A 20,207-nucleotide genomic window follows, 5' to 3' on the forward strand; every position below is an offset into this window, starting at 1 on the left:
CCAGTTTCTCTTCTAATCTTGGTTACCTTGGTTTTGTTTGTACAAAAGCTTTTTAATTTAATATTACTATTAATTTTATATCTTGTAATGTTCTGTATCTCTTGTTTGGTTATAAATTCTTCCCTTTTCCAAAGATCTACCAGGTAAACTATTCTGTATTCCCCTAATTTATGGTATCACTCTTTATATCCAATTCACATACCCATTTTGACCCTATCTTGGTATAGGGTGTGAGATACTGGTCTGTACCTAGTTTCTGTCATACTGTTTTCCCAGAAGTTTTTGTCAAATAGTGAGCTCTTATCCCAAAAGCTGGTATCTTTGGTTTTATCAAACACTAGATTGCTGAGATCATTTACCCCTAATCCATTCCATTGATCCACCCTTCTATTTTTTAGTCATTATGAGAATGTTTTGATAATTACTGCTTTATATAGTACAGTTTGAGATCTGGTACTGCTAGATTACCTTCCTTCACACTTTTTCATTGATTCTTTTGATATTCTTGTTCTTTTGTTCTTCTAGATGAATTTTCTATTTTTTCTAGTTCTATAATGTAATTTTTTGGTAGTTTGATATGATACTGAATAAGTAAATTAATTTAGGTAGAATTGTCATTTTTATTATATTTTTGGCTTACCTATGAGCAATTAATGTTTTTCCAATTGTTTAGAACAAAAATATGGAACACTTCACAAATATGTTTGTCATCCTTGTGCAGAAGCCATGCTAAGCATTCCAATTTTAATGTATGTGCTGCCAAAGTGAGCACTCTCCCTCCCTTCTGAACCTCCCTATTCTTGTCAAGGGCAGCACTCTCCTCCCAGTCTCCTGCTTGCCCTCTTGGTGTCATTCACTTAACGAATCCATCTGTTCTCTGTCTAGATCTTTTTTTTTACATTTACAGTATCACTTCTCTATTCTCTTCTTTCTGCTCACTTAGCTGCCACCCTGGTGTAGGCCCCACCAACTCCTCATGACCTATGACTGTGGCCTCCTCATTAGTTTTTCTGTCCCATGTGTCTCCTCACTGCAGTTTATCCTACACTAAGCTGCCATTGATTTTCCTAAGGTGTAGGTCTAACATGTCACTTAACTGCTTGAGAAACTTCAAGGCCTCATTGTTTCCAGAATAATAAAACAGATACTCCCATTTCATATTTAAAGCTCTTTACAGTCTGCTTCCAGTTGATCTTTTCAGGAAGATGACACATTACTCCACCTCACACACTCCCTGGGACCATATCTTTGCCTCTTCAGTGAGCTCCAGTCACTTTCTCTTGCTTCTAGAATCACACATCCATTTGAATTCCGCCCCCTTTTTTTTTAAACCCTTACTTTCCGTTTTGGAGTCAATACTGTGTATTGGCTCCAAGGCAGAAGAGTGTTAAGGGTAGGCAGTGGGGGTTAAGGGACTTGCCCAGGGTCACACAGCTGGGAAGTGTCTGAGGCCAGATTTGAATTTAGGACCTCCTGTCTCTAGGCCCGACTCTCAGTCCACTGAGCTACCCAGCTTCCCCCACAATGTTTTGTTTTTTAAAGCCTTTAATACTCTCTTTTACCATCCAGCCAAAATAGCCTTTGTGGCAAGCCTGTAATATCTGTTCCCTCGGTGCCCCCATCTCTCCTCTTAGAAGATACAATGTAGGTACATACCATGGACTACTGAAATCCTTTTCTGCTCCCTTCAATTGCTAGTGCCCTCTTTTTTCAGCTATCTCATAGATAACAGCTTTGTATTTATTCTCTATCTTTAGAGTACATGCCACTCTCCTTATTGTCTCTCCTGTTAGAATGTAAGCTCCTTGTAGATTATATTTGTTTCCCAAGTGCTTATATAGTGCCTGGCACATAATAGATTATTAAGTGTGTGTTGATTGCCTACAGCCACATTAGCTTACTTTTTTCTTTTCAGTGAACTTCCTTGTCCTGCTCCCTTAGCCTGGAATGATTTCCCCCTTGACCTCTGCTCTCTGAAGCCCTAGGCTCTCTTCCAGGCTCTGCTTAGGGGCTACCTCCTTCAGTCTGCCCAGCCTTGAACTTTCCTTGCTTGCTTGTATCTATCTTGCATTCCTTATCTGAGTAGAATTTCTTGAGGGCTGGGTCAGGCTTGCTTTCTAGTTTGCTTTCTCCCTGTAGAGCCCAGTGCCTCTACAGATTCAGCTACTCAGAGAAGAAGTGACAGACAGGGTCAGTCAGCCACTATGTCAGAGACAGTCCCTGAAACCAGATGTTTCTGACTGCAGGATAGTGATCTATCCACTAGCTCACAAGGCTTCACATACTGGGTTTGCCACAAATTAATGTTGATTGTTGATAATGTGTGGCTTGTGTGGGGTAGATAATAATTTCTTGGTGGCTATTTGTTGTTACACATTGCCAGTTCTATCTCACAGGATTCTCCTATCTCAGGTTTTGTTGGGGGCTCCCAAGGGTTAACAAGAGGGTGCAATTGCCTTACTGGCTATGGCAGTAATCATTATTTCTGAGTAAGCTACAAGGTACTTTCCTTGAAAGGAGCATACATAGAGTTTCTGAGAGGGAAAGGAACCTAAAACCCATTGAAGTCAACTGTTATTTTGGACAGGAGGCATGTTAGACTGGAAAGAGCCACCAATGAGGAGCCTGAGGAAGGATGGATCTGCCAAAGATCCTGGGTCTGCCACTTCCTCTTGGGTGACCTGGGGCTGTGCAGTTCACTTCCTAGATCTGTTTCCTCATTTTTAAAATGAGGGGGTGAAAAATTCTTCTGGTTCTAATTCTGGGATAGCAGAACCCTGAGACTCTTAAGAAAGAAGGGTTCAAAACCAGTTTGTGACTTTTCCCATTAACTTCCCTTGTTAAGGTGTCTTATTCTACTCATTTCTTCATGTTTTAGAGATTCTTGGTGGGAGACAGTACCCAGGCCATTATGCTTTGTGACGCTCTCTCTGGGAGCATTCTACTCTGTTACTACCCTGCTTTTGTGCCCTTGCCTTTAAAAAAAATTTTTTTTTAGTAAGATAGACAATGCTACAATTCTAGCTCTTCATAGCTCCTCCTTACCCATTGTTATAATTGACCAAATTCATGATTATTCAAATCTTTCATCATTTAGCTGAGGCTGGCTAGAAGTTGTCTGGATTTACCTTTTCTCTTTTAAGTTTTGATTTTTTTTAACCCCTTAACTTCCGTGTATTGACTCCTTGGGGGAAGAGTGGTAAGGGTGGGCAATGGGGGTCAAGTGACTTGCCCAGGGTCACCCAGCTGGGAAGTGTCTAAGGTCAGATTTGAACCTAGGACCTCCCATCTCTAGGCCTGACTTTCAATCCATGGAGCTACCCAGCTGCCCCCTAAGTTTTGATTTCTTTTTTTTTTTTTTTTAACCCTTGTACTTCGGTGTATTGTCTCATAGGTGGAAAAGTGGTAAGGGTGGGCAATGGGGGTCAAGTGACTTGCCCAGGGTCACACAGCTGGGAAGTGGCTGAGGCCGGGTTTGAACCTAGGACCTCCTGTCTCTAGGCCTGACTCTCACTCCACTGAGCTACCCAGCTGCCCTAAGTTTTGATTTCTTAAGCAGAAAAGGGCTCAGTTGTAGTCATCCCCTTTTTCTCCATGACTACTTTCCCCTAACCTGATCTACATTGCCACCTTTCATGCACTAAGGCCAGCCTTTTTTGTTGACCCTTATCTCCCATCTCCCCATAGCCATGGCTTTGCATAGTGGTCCCTTTAGTGCCTGGATTATGTTCTTTCTTTGTTGTTTTTTAATAAAACCCTCACCTTCTGTCTTGGAATCAGTACTGTATATTGGCTCCAAGGCAGAAGAGTGGGAAAGGCTATGGGGGTCAAGTGACTTGTCCAGGGTCACACAGCTGGGTTAGGGTTAGTCTGAGGCCACATTTGAACCCAGGACTTCCCAGGTCTTTAGGCCTGGTTCTCAATCCACTGAGCTACCCAGTTGCTCCCAATGTTTTTATTTTGTATATATTTTTGCTCTTGCCCCTCCCCCACTTTTAAATGTAAACTGCTTGAGGGCAGGAACTGCCCTCAATTTTGTCTTTGTGCCTAGCACCTGCTTTTACTGATTGATTCATCGTTCTTATTAGATATAGCCAGGGATGTTCTGGTGATTTTTAACTGGCCTTGTGGGGAAAATGTTGCTTAATATGCAATTTAGACATATTAATTTAACATAATATGCAAATTTAAACATCCCCATAGCTTTAAAAAAAAAAAACCAACCCTTATCTTCTCCAATACTGTGTATTGGTTCTAAGGCAGAAAAGGAATAAGGGCTAGGCAACAAGGATTGAGTGACTTGCCCAGGTCACACAGCTAGGAAGTGTCTGACATCACACTTGAACCCAGGATCTCCAGGCTCTAGGCCTGGCTCCCTCTATCTTCTGAGCACCTAGCTTCTCCTCCATAGCTTTTTAAGACAAAAGAAATCCTTGATTTGCAGCATTTCCCAATTTTAGAGGTGTAAATGCTCACATTGAAAATGTATCTATTGGATCTAGAGAAGAGTTTCAGTTTTTCTTACTCTAGGTAGCTCCACCCCACCTCAGTGCAATTGTCCCTCAAGGTCTTTTCGACCTTGACTGTCTTCCAGGGCATTAGAGCTCTCTCCCAGCCTTGGTTCAGTTGCAGCTTTGATGACCATACCATCTATGCTTTTATCCAAGTAATTGTTTTAAGCAGCATGTATGTAGTATATGTTGCTTAGGGAATAAGTACATTTTCTTTTGCTCAGGGCAGGATTTAGTATTATACAAAATGTAGGCTCTGTTAGTACTTACTTATTTGACTTGAATTAAGGTAGCCTTCTGAAGCAAAAAAAAAATTGGATTTGCTAAGATCGACTTAATTTCTTAGAGACTCTGGACCAGCAGGACTTAATTTCCTCTTTCTGGACCAAATCAGCTCTAGGAAATAGTGGCAAGGTTCCATTTATTTATATGTTTAAATGACTACCTTACTGTAACCTTAAAAAGCTAGGTGAACCAGTTTTCAGAAGAATAATTTTTACAGTGTATTAAAACCAGAACCTCTGTTAAATTCTTGATCTGGTGCAGTTATGATTTTGGGTTGAAGACTGCCTGGGAAAATGGAGGCCATGGTAGTGAGGCTTTGGATGGGATCATAGGGTGTGGTTATAATGTCATTATTGATTGGCAAATGAGGTTGATTTGGGCAACATTATGCAGGATATGCTGTATGTGATAAGGCAATGCCCTGTTGTGGAAAGAATATTGTTGTTCTTTTTAGCAGAATAAAGCAATCCTGTTCTAGTTCAGGTTCTGCTATGTGCTTTCTGGATGACCTTGGGCATGTCATAATCTGGGGCTATAAAATAAGCAGTTTACTTAACATCATTATGTGAACTGTCTACCAATTGTTCGAACTGACATGTGAGTGATTCAAAATACTATAGACGTTTAAGCAAGGGAAAAATCAATTCTGCTAGGGTAGACTGGATTTCCTTAAAGTGGAGGGGAGGACATTTGAATTGTGTCTTGAAATATGGGTAGGTTAGGGTTTCTTTCTTTCATTTGTTTTTTCCTTTTCTCACATCCCCCCTTCCCCCCGTCCAAGCATGTGTAGTCAAGAGGAATTTCCACATCTACTGTGTCCAAAAGGTATAAATATGTCTTATTCGGAACTCTACATCTTTAATAGGAGATGAATAGCATGCTTCATTATTAGTCCTTTGGAATTTTGTTGCTTATTATAATGATCACAATGGATAATTCTTTCAAGTTGTTTCGCTTTACCATTTTGTTGTTCTGAACTGCATTAGTTCATACATACCTTCCTAGTTTTCTCTGAAATCAATCCCTTTATCAGTTCTTAGAGCACAATAGTATTCATCACAATTACATATCATAACTTATTTAGCCATTTCCCAGCTTACGAACATCTCCTTAGATTTCCATTCTTCACCAGCTTAAAAAGAACTAGAGATTTTTGGGGTATATTTTTAATTTCTTTTACTTAGGACTACTCCTTCTATTAATCTATCTTCTAATTCCTTTTTTCCTTTACCACTTACTGTCCTGTTGAGTAGAATGTATATTCTTCCCTCCTGTGAACAGTTCAGATGAGAGTAAAGTTTGTGTCAGCAGTTTGTCTTCCATCCTGTCTTCCTTGTTTATATAGATGACTACTTGTATGTCCTGATAATGGGAATTAATTTTTCCTAACCTTTCTTTTCTATCTCTGTCCCATCCCTTCTCTTTAATTCATACCTTTTCCTCTCTTTCCATTCTTCTCTTAATAGCATTAAAACATAAAGAATATTCCTAGGCCTTTTCTAATTAGATTCCCTTTATGACCCCTTAATGATAGATTAATACATATGTCATCTTTATATTTGAATTATTTAAACAGCTTATCCCTGTTTAGTCCCTTATGATTGTTCATTTATGTTTATCTTTTTGCTTTTCTTAACTCTTGTGTTTGAACTTTAAAATTTTTACAGAGCTTTGGTCTTTTTTATCAGGAATGTTTGGAAATCCTCTCTTTTCTCCCTGTAGGATTATACTCAGTTTTGCTGGGTAAACTATTCTTATCTGTAAACCTAAATCCTTTGCCTTCTGTATTATTTAATTCCAAGCTTTCTAGTCCTTTATATTTGTGACTATTAGGTCATGTTTGATTGTGACTGTAGCTCCTCCATATATGAATTCTTTATTTCTCTTTGCTTTTAGTGTTTTTTTCTTTGATTTGGAAGCTCTGGGTTTTGACTCATGTTTTATTTTGGGTTTCTTTAGGAGATGACTGATTAGTGGATCCTTTCTTGTTCTGCTTTGCTCTCTGCTTCTGAGTGATCAGGACAATTTTATTTTAGGATTTCTTGAAACACGATGGGAAGGCTCTTGTTTTTTGGTCGTTACATACCTATTCAGGTAGTCCATGATTTTTGAGTCTTTTATACATCAGTTCAGTTTTTACATGTCATTTTAATTTTTATTAGAAAAACTTTTTCATGTCATTTGTTTTTACTCTGAGATAACAATACATTTTCTTGTGTCCCTCTCACTCCCCCAATTAGTTTTCAATATTTTTTGTCCCAAGGAGTCTTCTTGTTTGGTTCTTTTTGGTTCATTCTGATTTTCAGGGAGTTAGTTGCTTAGGCAAGGTTTTGTATCTCTTGGGCCATTCCTCTTCTCAGTTCTCTTCCAGTTTTTTACTTACGTCATTAATTTCATTGATTAGAAGTGCTTTTTAAAAATTCTTGCTCCCAGAGAAAAGAGTAGAGTCAATTGGAACTGGTAGCAGTTGCCATGGGAATTAGGAGATGGCTGAGAACCAAGGTTGAGATAGATGAGATAGATGTGGAAAGATTGAAAATCATCAGCTGAGCACCCTAACCCAGTAGCAAATTGGACCAATCCACCAGAGATACTGTGTTATATGAGCAGCCAAGCCAGCAGAGCAGCTCATTCATTACTGACACCATGCCCCACAATGAACTTTATGATTTCTCCAAAAAAGAAGAAAAGGCTTTCTGGTGACAGAAGTTGGGAGGCATCCCTTTACCACACATGTTCTCTACACTGTATATAGTGTGTCTCTCAGCTGTTGTACTTTAAACTTTAGATTACTCTCCCAAGGATCTTTCTGTGTGCAAAAGATGTCCTTTTTCTTTGTCTCACTCTTGGGGGCTTATTTTATACCAACTGTTCTTATTATACTACCTTAATAAATAGCCTTATTAAAAACCAAAAAAGAACTTGCTCCATCTCTTTTAGGATTCCTAGTTGAGTTTGTGCCCAAGCTCTGTAAGAAGCTTTGCTTGTAGATATTTTAGAGTCATTGTCTTTTCGGCTTGTGTTTTGAATGCTCTTTTTTATGATGGGATTCTTTTTTGTTTTGCTTACTCTTCTAGCCTGCTTCCTGGCTTCTGACTTGATGTTAAGGCTAGATTGTGCACCAGGACGAAGGTTTGGGCTGATCCTCTTGTTGTTTTCTTGAGATATAGCATGTTATGTAATATTGTGTTATCCCAGACTGTCAGGGGCAGGTTTTGGCTGGGAAAATGAAACTTTCAGTGCTATTGAAAAAAGTCTGAATGTCACCTCTCTGGTCTGAACATTGCAGGTTTCTTACCTGAGGTTTGGGCCTGAGTAACAGTAGATACTGCTGGACTCATCCTCTCTTAGCCATTTGGGAAGCTCTTCTGGTTCAGCGTCAAAAACATAGGCTCCCTTTTAGTCTGGGATTGCTGCTTTGGTTGATTCCTCTGCAAGATATAGGTTGTACTAGAAGTTGGAAATGACACTCCTCAGATCTGAGCCATAGTAATACTGTTTGGTTCCGATTCCGAACTTCCTTGTCTCTTTGGATACTGCCTGGGGCCTGTGACCTTACCCTTCTTTAGCATATTCTGGAACTGGAGAGTAGGCAAGAGCTTCCATTTGGCACCTCTTCTGTGTCCTGCATGAGGGTGTGCTGTCTTAGTTTGGAACTGTGTGTAAAGGGAACCCCCTTCCCCAGAAATCACATACTGGGGTCATCCTACCTCTGTCCCTGGACTGCTAGCTTTATGTCACGTCATGTGAGGCCACTCCTCACAGAAGTGAAATAGGCACAGTGACACCAGGAAAGGATCAGGTTAGGATTTGGGGGTAAAGGAGAAGAAATAAAAGGGAGTTCCAGGCAGTGGTCTCTCTATGGCCTTGGACACAGCAGTGAAAGGACAGTGAGGGGGAGAGAGAACCATGAGGAGGAGCGTCATGTGGCTAGATTAGAATAGGCTTAAATAGCTCTATATCTGTCTTTTAGTCGAGTAAATATTAATAAACTCTACGGAAACTAAGAACCATTGTGCTAATTTAACTTAGTTTTTACAGCTGAGACCATATCTTGCTCTAGTTCAGTCTCTCCATAGGTGCCCTGAGTGCCACACCATACTGACTAAACCTTTGTCCACATAGACTCCTATGCTGATCTGGGCTGGAAGGCCCAAGTTTCATTGTGACTTTTTCTTGGATATTTCTCCGTCACCATCTGGAACCTTCATTCATTTATTCATTCATTCATTCACTCATTTACTCATTCATTCATTCATTCATTCATTCATTCATAGGAAATCCTTACCTTTTGCCTTAGAATACTATATATTGATTCTGTGTATTGATTCTAAAGCAGAAGAGTGATAAGGGCTAGGTAATGGGGATTAAGTGACTTGCTCAGGGTCACACAGTTAGGAAGTGTCTGAGACCAGATTTGAACCTGGGACTTCTCATCTCTAAGTCTGGCTGGAGCATTTTCTAGGTCTGTTTTTGGGAGTTTTTCTATAGGTTGAAATGGGTCAGAGGACATTAAAAGTTGAGAAAATTCTAGGGTAGAGTTTTGGAGCCTGGAAATTAAGTTTGACAAACATTTCAGCATCATAGGGTCATAGTTTTAGACCTGTCACCTTAGAGATCATGCAATTCTTGTCTCTAATTTTATAGTTGAGGAAACTGAGGTTTAGAGAAAAGTGACATGCCTAAAGTCAAAACAAGAAGTAAGCAGCAGAGCAAGGATTTGAACCTGGGTCTTCTGCCTCCAGGTTCTGCTGTGGCACATGGTGCCCTTTTTGGGGAAGAGAACTCTATTAGGTGTTGAGGAGGTTCAGTGGTTAGAGAATGTCAAATCATTATTTTTTTCCCCAGATCCTCTTTTCTTCCTAACTTGGCTTGATATTATCATCCTTTCCAAATCTCTTCCCCACTCTAGCCCACCCTTCACTCGACTGTCAAAGTGAACTTCCTAAAACTCAGGTCTGATTACGTTGCCCTCTGCTCAACAAATTCTATTGGCTTCCTACTCAATCAAATATTAAATCATATTTAAGGCATTCAAAACCTTTCCTATTTGATGTAGTGACACTGGCCTTTCCTTTTTCCTCTTCTTTTCCTTGGCTGTCCTCTAGGTCTAGCGATTTACAGAACTGGGGTGAAGATAATGACCTGGATTGTTGAGCAATAGTGAAGGCCTAGTTCAAGTTCTAACCTTTACAAAGGCATAGGAAGTAAAAAGTTTTGTTTAGGGATGTGTAAAGAGCCTTCTTTGGTTGAGAGTGAAGATTCCAGAGAACTGAGAATGTGATAAACAACCCACCTGAAAAGGGTTAACCTGGAAAAGGAGGAAGGACACCTCTTAGTAGGAGAGGGTGGGAATAGTAAAGAAAGAACTTTTTGAAGTTTAGGGCATGGCAGCAAGCTGTTTGGAGGTCAAGATAAGGGAGTTTGTTTGAGTAGTCATAGCTGTAACTCCATTGCTACTCTAGGCAGTGGGAACTAGAGCAAGGTCAGCTGCTCAAAGTGAAGAGGAGCAAAGGCTTGATGCTAGGGAAAAGGGAGAAGGGTTTGAAGAGATGGGATTGGGAACCCAGGAATGATAAAGAAAAGCAATGTTGAGGCAACATCATTTAGTTATGCATTTTCTGTGTGAAGACATTGTGCTTGGGGATCCAAAGGAAGGCAGAAGTAGGCCCCTCCCCTCAAGGAGTTTTCACTGAAGCCCTGTGTTCCATACTTAGGAGCAAGTGAGTAACCCATTGGGCCAGTTTGGTTCCCCAAGCATTTACTATTGTCTTACTTGGTGCCATGCAGTGTGCTAGAAGCTCAGGATATAAAAATAAGAGAAACCATCTTCACTTTCAAAGACCTTCCATTTTCTTGGGTGAAACCAACACGAACTAAAGCCTTAAAAGTGTTTTTTGTTGTTGTTGTTTTTGACATTATTTCAGGTGTTGAAAATGATCTTGAACATTGAAGAGATTCAGTAAAGCGGGATTGCATGTTTAGAGAGCATCCTCAATTTTCTTTCTTTCCTTCTTTTAAACACTTACCTTCTGTCTTAGATTCAATACTGTGTGTTGGTTCTAAGGCTAGAAGAGTGGTAAGGGCTAGGCAATGGGGTGAAGTGACTTGCTCAGGGTCACACAGCTAGGAAGTATCTGAGATCAGAGCTGAGGTCAAATTTGAACCTAGGACCTCCCATCTCTAGACCTGACTTCAATCGACTGAGCCACCTAGCTCCCCCCTTTCCCCCCCCTCAATTTTCTGAAGCCAGATATTCTTTCTTGAGATGTAAAGTGCATCTGTGGGCACAGGGACTTGTCCTCTGAACCTTGAAATTTTAAATTTTGATTCTTTACTAATTGAGCAGTCTATACTGTGGTAATATATATATATATATATCTATATATATATATATATATATATATCAGTTTGTTAATCAGGCACATAGTTTGGGGAGGAATTGTAGGTTCTCTGCCTCTCTGGTTCATCCATACAATTTTGAGAACAGTCAAAAGTATCCCTGAGACACAGACACTATTTTGATGAAAGAATATATACCAGGACAGTTAACAGGGGGTTAACGTCCCATGTTCCAGTGGCCTGTGCAGCAAGCACAGTCAGTTTGGAATTTTCTTTCCTCTGAAGCTTCTCATACCTGGTCTACAGAGACTTTGAATTTCTCTAGCCTTGCTTTATTGGTGGTCTTTCTGGTGAGAAGGTAAGAAAGAAAGGAAGTAGAAGCTCAGCCAGGCAGTAGAGATGGAGGCAGGTCTAGAGGCCTGAACTTTTAGATGGGTTTGATGAGCAGGCTGCTGGCTTAGCTCTGAGGAGAAAGTGAAGCTTTTGACCTGAGGAAACTTGACAGGATCTCCTCATACCACTTACAGGCTGGGGGAGAGATACAATTCTGGATGTAGGTCTGAACAACTGTTAGAGCATCAGGTATGGCCTAAAGCACATAGGAATAGCTAGATCCTGACTCTGGCTGTATGCAACTGGGCATTGTGGAACAGTGACAAAGGCTGCCAAGACTTTGCCTTGTTTCCCCGAAGGAACTTTGGCTTGGCGTAGGTGGGAAGAAGCTTCCTTCCTGGAACATGCAGAGGGCTAAGGGCCTGGGAAGGCAGTCCTATCAAGAATGAGACTGAGAATATTTGTGTTACCTTTTTTTCCTTTTCTAATTAAATGCTTTTACTGATTTGGTATTTTTTGGGATTCTGTTAGCACATTCATAACTAAATATCTGGATCCTAACTGACTCATCTAATCCAGTCTTAGATTACATGGGGTTCACAGTGAACTGAGGTATGTGATTTATCAGAAATTTCCTCCTCGATCCCAGGAAATCCAAATCTCTGAGGATCTAGCACTGTCTTACTTATGAGTAATGTTTTTAGTAGACATAATACTTGAATACATGGGAGAAGATAAAATCACCAAGGGAGAATGTGATCAGGTGGCAGGCACGTTATTTTCCTTGTTTAGGCCCTAGTACCCTCATCTGTTGAACTAAAAGACTGCTTATGGCCTTTCTAGCTCCAAATCCTGTGATGCTGTGACTGGAGGTCCCATGTGAGTAAAGAGCAGTTTGACAGATGTGAAGGAGTAAGAGATGTAAACGAGAAAGGCTATGTTTTCATAGTTGTATTTGCAGAATGCAGTTCAAAATTCTGTTTGAGTCAGGTAATTTTTTTTTTAAACCCTTACCTTCCATCTTAGAATCAATACTGTGTATTGGTTCCAAGGCATAAGGGTGGTAAGGGCTAGGCAGTGGGGGGTCAAGTGACTTGCCCAGGGTCACACAGCTAGGAAGTGTCTGAGGCTACATTGGAACCTAGGACCTCCCGTCTCTAGGCTTGGCTCTCAACCCACTGAGCTACCTAGCTGGCCCCTGGATCAGGTAATTTTTGCTAGTTTTAAATCCAACAAGGGTACAGTTTCTTGTCCCTTTAGAAGAATGATCAGTAGATTTCCATTTTTTTGATACCCAACTGCTACAAAATGCATTCGATGGTCATCACAGAGGCCATTATTAAGAATATAAACACAAAAGTTATTCTTTCTGCTCACAAATAGATTATGTCACCCTTAGGTGAGCAGAGTCCAACATAAACACAAAGTTCCAAGTCAAGAAATAGGCTGGAAAAATGAGCAAAGAACAAAAAAAGAATTTGACCTAAAAAGCACTACAGTATTGGGGAGAATTAAGATAAACTCAGAAGAAGATAACAAGGTGAAAACTGCTACCCAAAAGCCTCAAAAAAAAAAATGTTAATTGGACTCAGACCCACCATGGATTCCTGAAAGAGTTGATAAGAATGATAGGAAAAATTGGGAAAAGAAATTAGTAATGTAAGGCAGTTATGAAAATTGACAGCGTGGTATTTCTATTGATATTTTTCAGTCTTCATTTTTTTATATCTCTTTCATTTGGTTGCTTCTTTTTAGTTTCCTTTGCTCATCATCCATATTGCTTCCCATTACTGTGTTTATAGTCCTCTGTAGGCCCTTTTTAAAATTTATCTCTGAAGTTTCATTTGGTGACCTCATCAGCTCCTATGGCTTTAATTATCAGCTTGCAAATGATTGCTAGATCTGATCTACATAGCTGACCCTTGCCTTTCCCTGGAGCTCCAACAGCTCAGTATACCAAGTAGATACTTTGAATTGTTTGGCTAGTAGGCATTTGAAACTCAATATAACCTCTTCTTTAAAGCAACTCTAACTCCTACCTTAATTTTCCCTGGTGCTGAAACACCATCTGGCATAGAGAACAGTTCCATTAGAGAATATAAATGGGCAATTGGCTAAAGGTCAGCTTTGGAGAATTTAGTAACAAGGAAGAGTTTGGTTATAGTTGACTTTTTCAAAATGATTTAATGGTAAGAAGGGAATGCCTCTGATCCCCCCAGATAGCAGTGAAATAACACGACACACCTAGACTACTGCTTGGCATAGGGAGCAACAACAAGATTATAGGGGAAAATGTTACTGAATTTGGGATTAGAAGACCTGAGTATAAATTTAGTGACCATTCTTGACTGAAGAAGAAATGTGTCTCTGCCCTTCTTTTTTTTCTTGGTCAGGGAAGAGTGATGTAAATTACAAATGCTCTGGAATGGCAGTGATGTCTTGGTTTTGCTGGATTCCTCTTTCCCCACCTCCCCTACCCTCCTTTTTAATTTTTGATACAAAGGATGGTTCCATATGGAAGGACAAAGAGAGATTTGGAAGTGAAGTTGATGATAAAACAGAAGGGAATAGCATACATAAAAAAAAAAAAGACTCCTGGTATTATCACTTAAATTGATCTGTGTGACTTTGGGCATTTACCCTCAGAAGTTTTCTGCAAAGTGCAGATGATATTTCTTGACCTGTCTGCTTGTCTATTAAGACTTTTCTGAACCATTGTCACGTCTTAGTGTATATTAAAGTATTTTAGAATCTCAGATACTGTACAGATGCTGTGAGATAATATACTGGAGATGTTAATTACCTCCCATCTTACAGTTGAGGATCAGATGAAATCATATATGTAAAATGACTATATCACTGTCAGCTATTATATAAGATGTATTATTAGAGGGAGAGGATTTTGCCCATTTCTGTTTGTTTTTCTCTGAATCAGTTGTGAAGAAAGGATGTCTAAAGTGTTGGTGTAGGACAGTGATGGGCAAACTGTGGCCCGAGGGCCAGATACGGCCCTCTGAAATGTTCTAGGCTGAGGGACATTATTCCTAATCTGATGAATACAACCAGTAGGATACAATACAATGAAACTTCGAAAGAGTTGCCTTAGAAACAGACTGACAGATGAGCATTTCCTTTCCTTTGGCCCCTCTCTAAAACGTTTGCCCATCATTGGTATAAGACATCAGGCAACTTCCATCCCCTCTCAGTCTCCATGGTCCATTTCAGGGTAGGGAAGGGATTGTGCTTCCAATGACTTGAGTTGAACTTTAGGTACTTCAGTCTGGCGCTTTTTGAAGGAAGGGGTATAGTATTTAATTTTAATTTTTTGAATTTTATTTCTCAGGTGCCAAGCTCCCTGTTATCTGGGCTTGTTCCTGCTTTCAACAGATCCTGAGTAAAGGTACAGCCTAGCACAGGGAATGGGTGAAGGATAGAGCTAAAGGCCTTAGCTGAGGGTGGGAGTTACTTTAATATTACAAGGGACTATTTGAGGAAAAAAGTGGAAGACAGACAAATAGCATTTCTTCCCTATGGTTTCTTCTCAGTGAACCATTCAAATTCAAAGTTTTCAGTAATCAGTTTTAAAAAGATTTAATTTTTGTGAGTTAAACATGGCTTTTGAGTATTGTGATATGCCTCTGTTTCTTACTGATACTGGCAAATTTGTGCTAGTTGCACACATGGTTTTTAAATGATCAACTTTAGAAGTTGGTTAAATGAATTGATGATGGTGGCACTTTTGACTTTTAAACAGTCAAATCATTAGCCTTTTAAAGATCCCTGCAAAATAGATACTGTAAATAGTTCATTTATCCTTTCATTTGTTTATAATTTTAAAAATTCTGAATTTGTAAATATTTTTAAAAGGACATCTCCATATAGAAAACAACAGAAAAAGGGCAGTGAATCCAAAATTACAAATCTCTATTCCAAACAATTTACCTAAAAAAAGTATATAATAAATTTATTCTAACTTTCAGAGCCAATCTATTTTTCTATAACATTCTGAACTGTTATGTACATTAAAAAATGGATTTTAATGACTCTTTCTTGCCCCACTCTTCATTCCTTTGGGGAAAAACAGCTCCTGTAATGAATAAACATAATGCAGCAAATCATGCATGCACTGGCCACATCTGAAAATGCATGTCTTTTGTTCCCTTACTTCTCTTGCAGGATTTTCATAGCATGTTCATCATTGACCCTTTGTAGTACTGGTCAGATGCTTTGATTAGTCCTTTTTAAGTTTTTAAAGTTGTTTCTCTTTTTTCTCAGTAATCTCTTTCATCATTTCTTAATGGCACATTGATATTCATTCACCCATTCCTTTCACATTCTTTAATTTGTCCAGCCATTCCCCAATTGGTGATCTCCCTCTTAGTTTCCAGTTCTTTGCTATGACAAAAAGAGTTGTTATGGATATTTTTGTATGTATAGGTCCTTTTTTCTTTCTTTTATGTCTTAAGGCATAGGCCTAGTAGTCAGTATTATAGGATCTATATATAGTATACATGAGTTGGGAGGGATATCATTCCATTTGATTTCTAGAATGACTCTATCAGTCCCTAGCTTCTCCAGCAATTTATTAGTACCATCTCAAATCCCCAACAATTGTCATTTTCTTTGTTATCTTTGCTAGTCTGATAGGTGGGAGGGAGAACCTTAGAGTTGATTTAATTTGCAGTTTTATTATTATTGACTTTTTTGGTAGCCTAAATTTCATCCTTTATGCCTCTTTCTTTATAGCCTTTGACTATTATTGTGAGATGGTTCTTGATTTTATTCATTTTTTAAAATTCTTTCTCTATCTTGAATATCAGGCTTTAAAAACAGAGAAACTTGGTGCAAGGATTTTTTTTCCCCCCGAGTTAACTTACATTTAACTGCATTAACTTTGTGCAAAAGCATTTAAATTTCATCTAATCAAAATTGCCCATTTTATCTCTTGGTATAGTTTTCCCTCTATACCTCCTTTGATTAAGGAGTCTTCCGTAATCCACAATTGCAAAGAGTAGCTACCCTGTTTCTTTAATTTTTTTTTTTTTTTTATAGTATGACCTTTTCACTATGGGCCATATTTCCACTTAGAGCTCTTTTGGGCATATATTGTGAGACGTTGGTCTCACTGTAATTTCTTCCAGGCAGCTTTCCCATTTTCCTGTCAGTTTTTGTTGAAAGAGGAAGGGGAGAAGTGCCATTCTCTGTGTGTCATCTCATTTATCAGAGTAGGGACTGCTTTGCTTTCTACCATATCTTTAGGGCTTTGCACACAGTAAGTGCTTAATGTGTGCTTTATTCTTTCATTCATTTTGTCTCAAGCCAGTTTCCTACTTTAGGGAAGGGGAAAATGCCAAGCCCTGGGTCCAGTAGTGTTGATAACCCATCCGAACTCATTGCTTGGTGATTTAGCAAACTCCTGCCTGGTCAGTCATACCCTTCTCATCCCAGTGATTCTGTGCCTTCTGTGATGAACAGTCAAGTTTTGTTTTCTACTCTTCACTGCTTATTCCCTTATTGGCACCCCCTAAATCTAACACATCTTCCAGTGCCCTGTTCTAAAGCATCCCATCCCTTTTGTTGTGCTTCCTGGAATGCATTCTTCTTAGGTAATGAACTAGATTTCATTTTAATAGTGCCCTTCCTCCCTCCCTCCCTTCTGACCTTTTCTGAGCCTTGATTTCTTCCTAATGACAGCCTCCCTGGCCAATCTTTGAACTTTGGTTGCACTTTTAATCATTCCTCTCAACTCACTGGTCAGGATAGGGATTGGACTCCTCCTTGTTCTCCATTGTTACTTCTAGTCTCTTGATATACCATCACCCAGTAACCTTTGCTTCTTTGGGGTTTATTCGGACCATATCTACCACCCCGTCAAAATTCTAGTATCCATTGCCTCCTAACTTTCAGGACATTCTTTCCTCAGTGAATTCATTGCCTGGCCGCTGAACAGAACTGGTGAAAATCATGAACCCATCCTGCCTGGGTTTGTCACATAACCTCAACTGGATCTTCACTGTGGCAAGGCAAAAAAATCTCTTATACCTTTTTCTCCTCACCACACTGGCTTTTCCAAACCTTTTCATCCCTCTTTGAGCTTCCTGTAGCTACCCCATCCACACCTCCATATCCCATTAGCTGAGAACTTTGCCTCATATTTTACTGAGAATAATATCCTCTTTACTGAGAATTCCATCTTCTCAAGTCCTCCTCATCTCACATCTCTCAGTTGCTTTTTGCCACCATCTCTTCCTTTACCCTTGTGTCACATAATGAAGTAGCCTTTCCCCTTGCCAAGGCCAACCCCTCCACATGCATAGGGGATCCTCCTATTCTATCCTGTACTCTCTTTATTGCCCCCTTTGTCATCTTGCCTGACTTATTGTCAATCATTCTCTGTCTATTACATCCTTCCAACCTACAAACATCACCTCCTCCTACTCACGTTAGGGTAGGGTAATTTTGGGAGCAAAATAGGCAAATGATAACCCCCATTTCATACCTAAGAAATACAGCATAACCTTCATTTGGCATCTAGTCAGCATTCTTACATGCAGGGAATGTAACAGACAGAACCCAAAATTCCTACCTTCAAAGAGTTTATATTTTAATTTTAATTTATATTTATATATTTAAGGATAAACTTATGGAATGTGTATGTGGAAAGGTAAATTATAAAGTGAGGGGCAGCACGACTGGGTTCAGCGCAGTGTTGTTCTTGTGGTTTACCCTCTGCCCCTGAGAGATGACTGTATGACCTTTGGTGAATCACCTCGACTTGGAATGTTGCTGGAAACCTCCTATGACTGTATCATAGGATCATAAATGTAGAGCTGGGACCTCTGAAGGTATCCAGATCTAGTCCGACCTCATTTTTAAGTTGAGAAAACTGAAGCCCAAAGTTGTTAAGTGCAATTCCCAAGATTGTACAGGTATGAAGTGGCACAGCTCCTCCGACTGAAATTCAAAATTACACCTGCCATTGTATCATGTTACTTACCAATATTTTGTCATAAATGTATTAATAAAGGCACAATAAGAACAAAATTTTGTCTTCAGAGGGCCAGGAGGAGCTAGCTGTAGTTAACATTCCATTGGATATTAGGGAAGATATTATTTTGTGAAAAGTTTAAGATTGGTTGAAACTTTGTAACTGTTCCTTCATTTGTTATTTTAAAAAAATCTTTGTCTTTTGGGGTTAGTGGCTACAAAAACTCTTTTAAAACATCAGAAAGATACTGTGCTTACTTTGGGCCAAGAGTGGTGGTGGAAAGTGAGAGAAGTGGAGAAAGGAGTAGGTTTTGGAGCTTGCATAGGGAAAGAAGGGACTTGGATTGGGGAAATGTTGGTGAATAAGTGTAAATGTGGTTGTTTTGGAGAAGAGCCCCGTGATCGGGCTATTGTTTGGTAGTTCTCATACCCCTTGGGATCATACCACCTTTCATAGCCACCATTTATCCTATATCATACCTTCCGGCTACTGTCCTTCCAACTTATCTAATTTTCCAAAGCCTGGCTACAAACTTGCTCATGTCTCCTTCCTCCTAACCCTCCCTCCCGCCTTGTTTCTGCCTTCCCTTCTAATAGAGTTTATTCCATCTACTTAATTTTCTCCCATTCTTTTCTACTTTCTTTCTAGCTTCTGATCTCATTGTTCAATGGATACACTAGAGTTCCTATTATCTCTTAATTGCAAGATCTGATCCACTCTCCTTGTCTTGAAAAACTGCTCTTTTCTTGGTTCTCCTCCTATTCCATCATTTCTCAATCTTCTTTGCTTGATCTGTTGAGTGTTGATTGGGGGTGTGCCCTTCTCTCTCTCTGGGTTTTCTTACTTGGTGATCTCAGGCAAACAAACTGTCTTCTGTGTTAGTACAGTGCCTGGCATATGACAGATACTGAATATAATGTGATTAGACTGGGGCTTTAAAGAGGTAAAAAAGGGAAGAAGAAGAAGAAGAAGAAGAAGAAGAAGAAGAAGAAGAAGAAGAAGAAGAAGAAGAAGAAAGAAGAAGAAGAAGCAGCTTCCAAGCTATTGCAGAAAAAAGACCTGATTATGATCATCATTGATGATCGCCATCCTTTTGGGGACGGGGCATTAACTGTTCATCTTTGTAGTTCAGATTGGATTTCTTTTATTTGTATGCCATACTTTTTTTTTTTTTAATATTTTTTTATTTTTAGAAAAAATTTCCCTGGTTACATAAGTCATGTTTTTACTTTACCCTTCAGGCCACCCCCACCCCATAGCTAATTCGCATTTCCACTGGTGTGTTTCAGTCAAGGCTTATTTATACATTATTGATAGTTACATGGGTGTGGTCTTTTCAGGTCTGCATCCCCAGTCATGTTCTCATCAACCCAAGTGTCCACGCAGTTGTTTTTCTTCTGTGTTTCTACTCCTGCAGTTCTTCCTCTGAATGTGGGTAGTGTTCCTTTCCATAAATCCCTCCGAATTGTCTTGGGTCATTGCATTGCTGCTAGTACAGATGTCCATTACATTCGATTTTACCATAATATATCAGTCTCTGTGTACAATGTTCTTCTGGCTCTGCTCCTTTCACTCTGCATCACTTCCTGGAGGTCTTTCCAGTTCACATGGAATTCCTCCAGTTTATTATTCCTTTGAGCACAATAGTATTCCATCACCAACATATACCACAATTTGTTCAGCCATTCCCCAATTGAAGGGCATACCCTTGCTTTCCAGTTTTTTGCCACCACAAAGAGCGCTGCTAT

The 20,207-nt window shown here is 39.6% G+C and overlaps 1 protein-coding gene and 1 pseudogene across 1 annotated transcript in view; one reads left to right on the top strand and one right to left on the bottom strand.

The window, feature by feature from the left end:
• Positions 1–676: 676 nt before the first annotated feature.
• On the bottom strand, positions 677–772 carry LOC123248138 (annotated as a pseudogene).
• Positions 773–14,813: 14,041 nt separating this feature from the next.
• The window catches only part of GIGYF2 (GRB10 interacting GYF protein 2), a 112,690-nt gene continuing 107,296 nt past the window's right edge, over positions 14,814–20,207 (top strand). The window contains exon 1 of the mRNA XM_044673290.1: positions 14,814–14,871. The gene's annotated coding sequence lies outside the window, so the exon portion shown is untranslated. The remainder of the gene's footprint in view (positions 14,872–20,207) is intronic.

Source organism: Gracilinanus agilis, chromosome 4, assembly GCF_016433145.1.
Source record: "Gracilinanus agilis isolate LMUSP501 chromosome 4, AgileGrace, whole genome shotgun sequence".
Lineage (NCBI taxonomy): Eukaryota > Metazoa > Chordata > Mammalia > Didelphimorphia > Didelphidae > Gracilinanus > Gracilinanus agilis.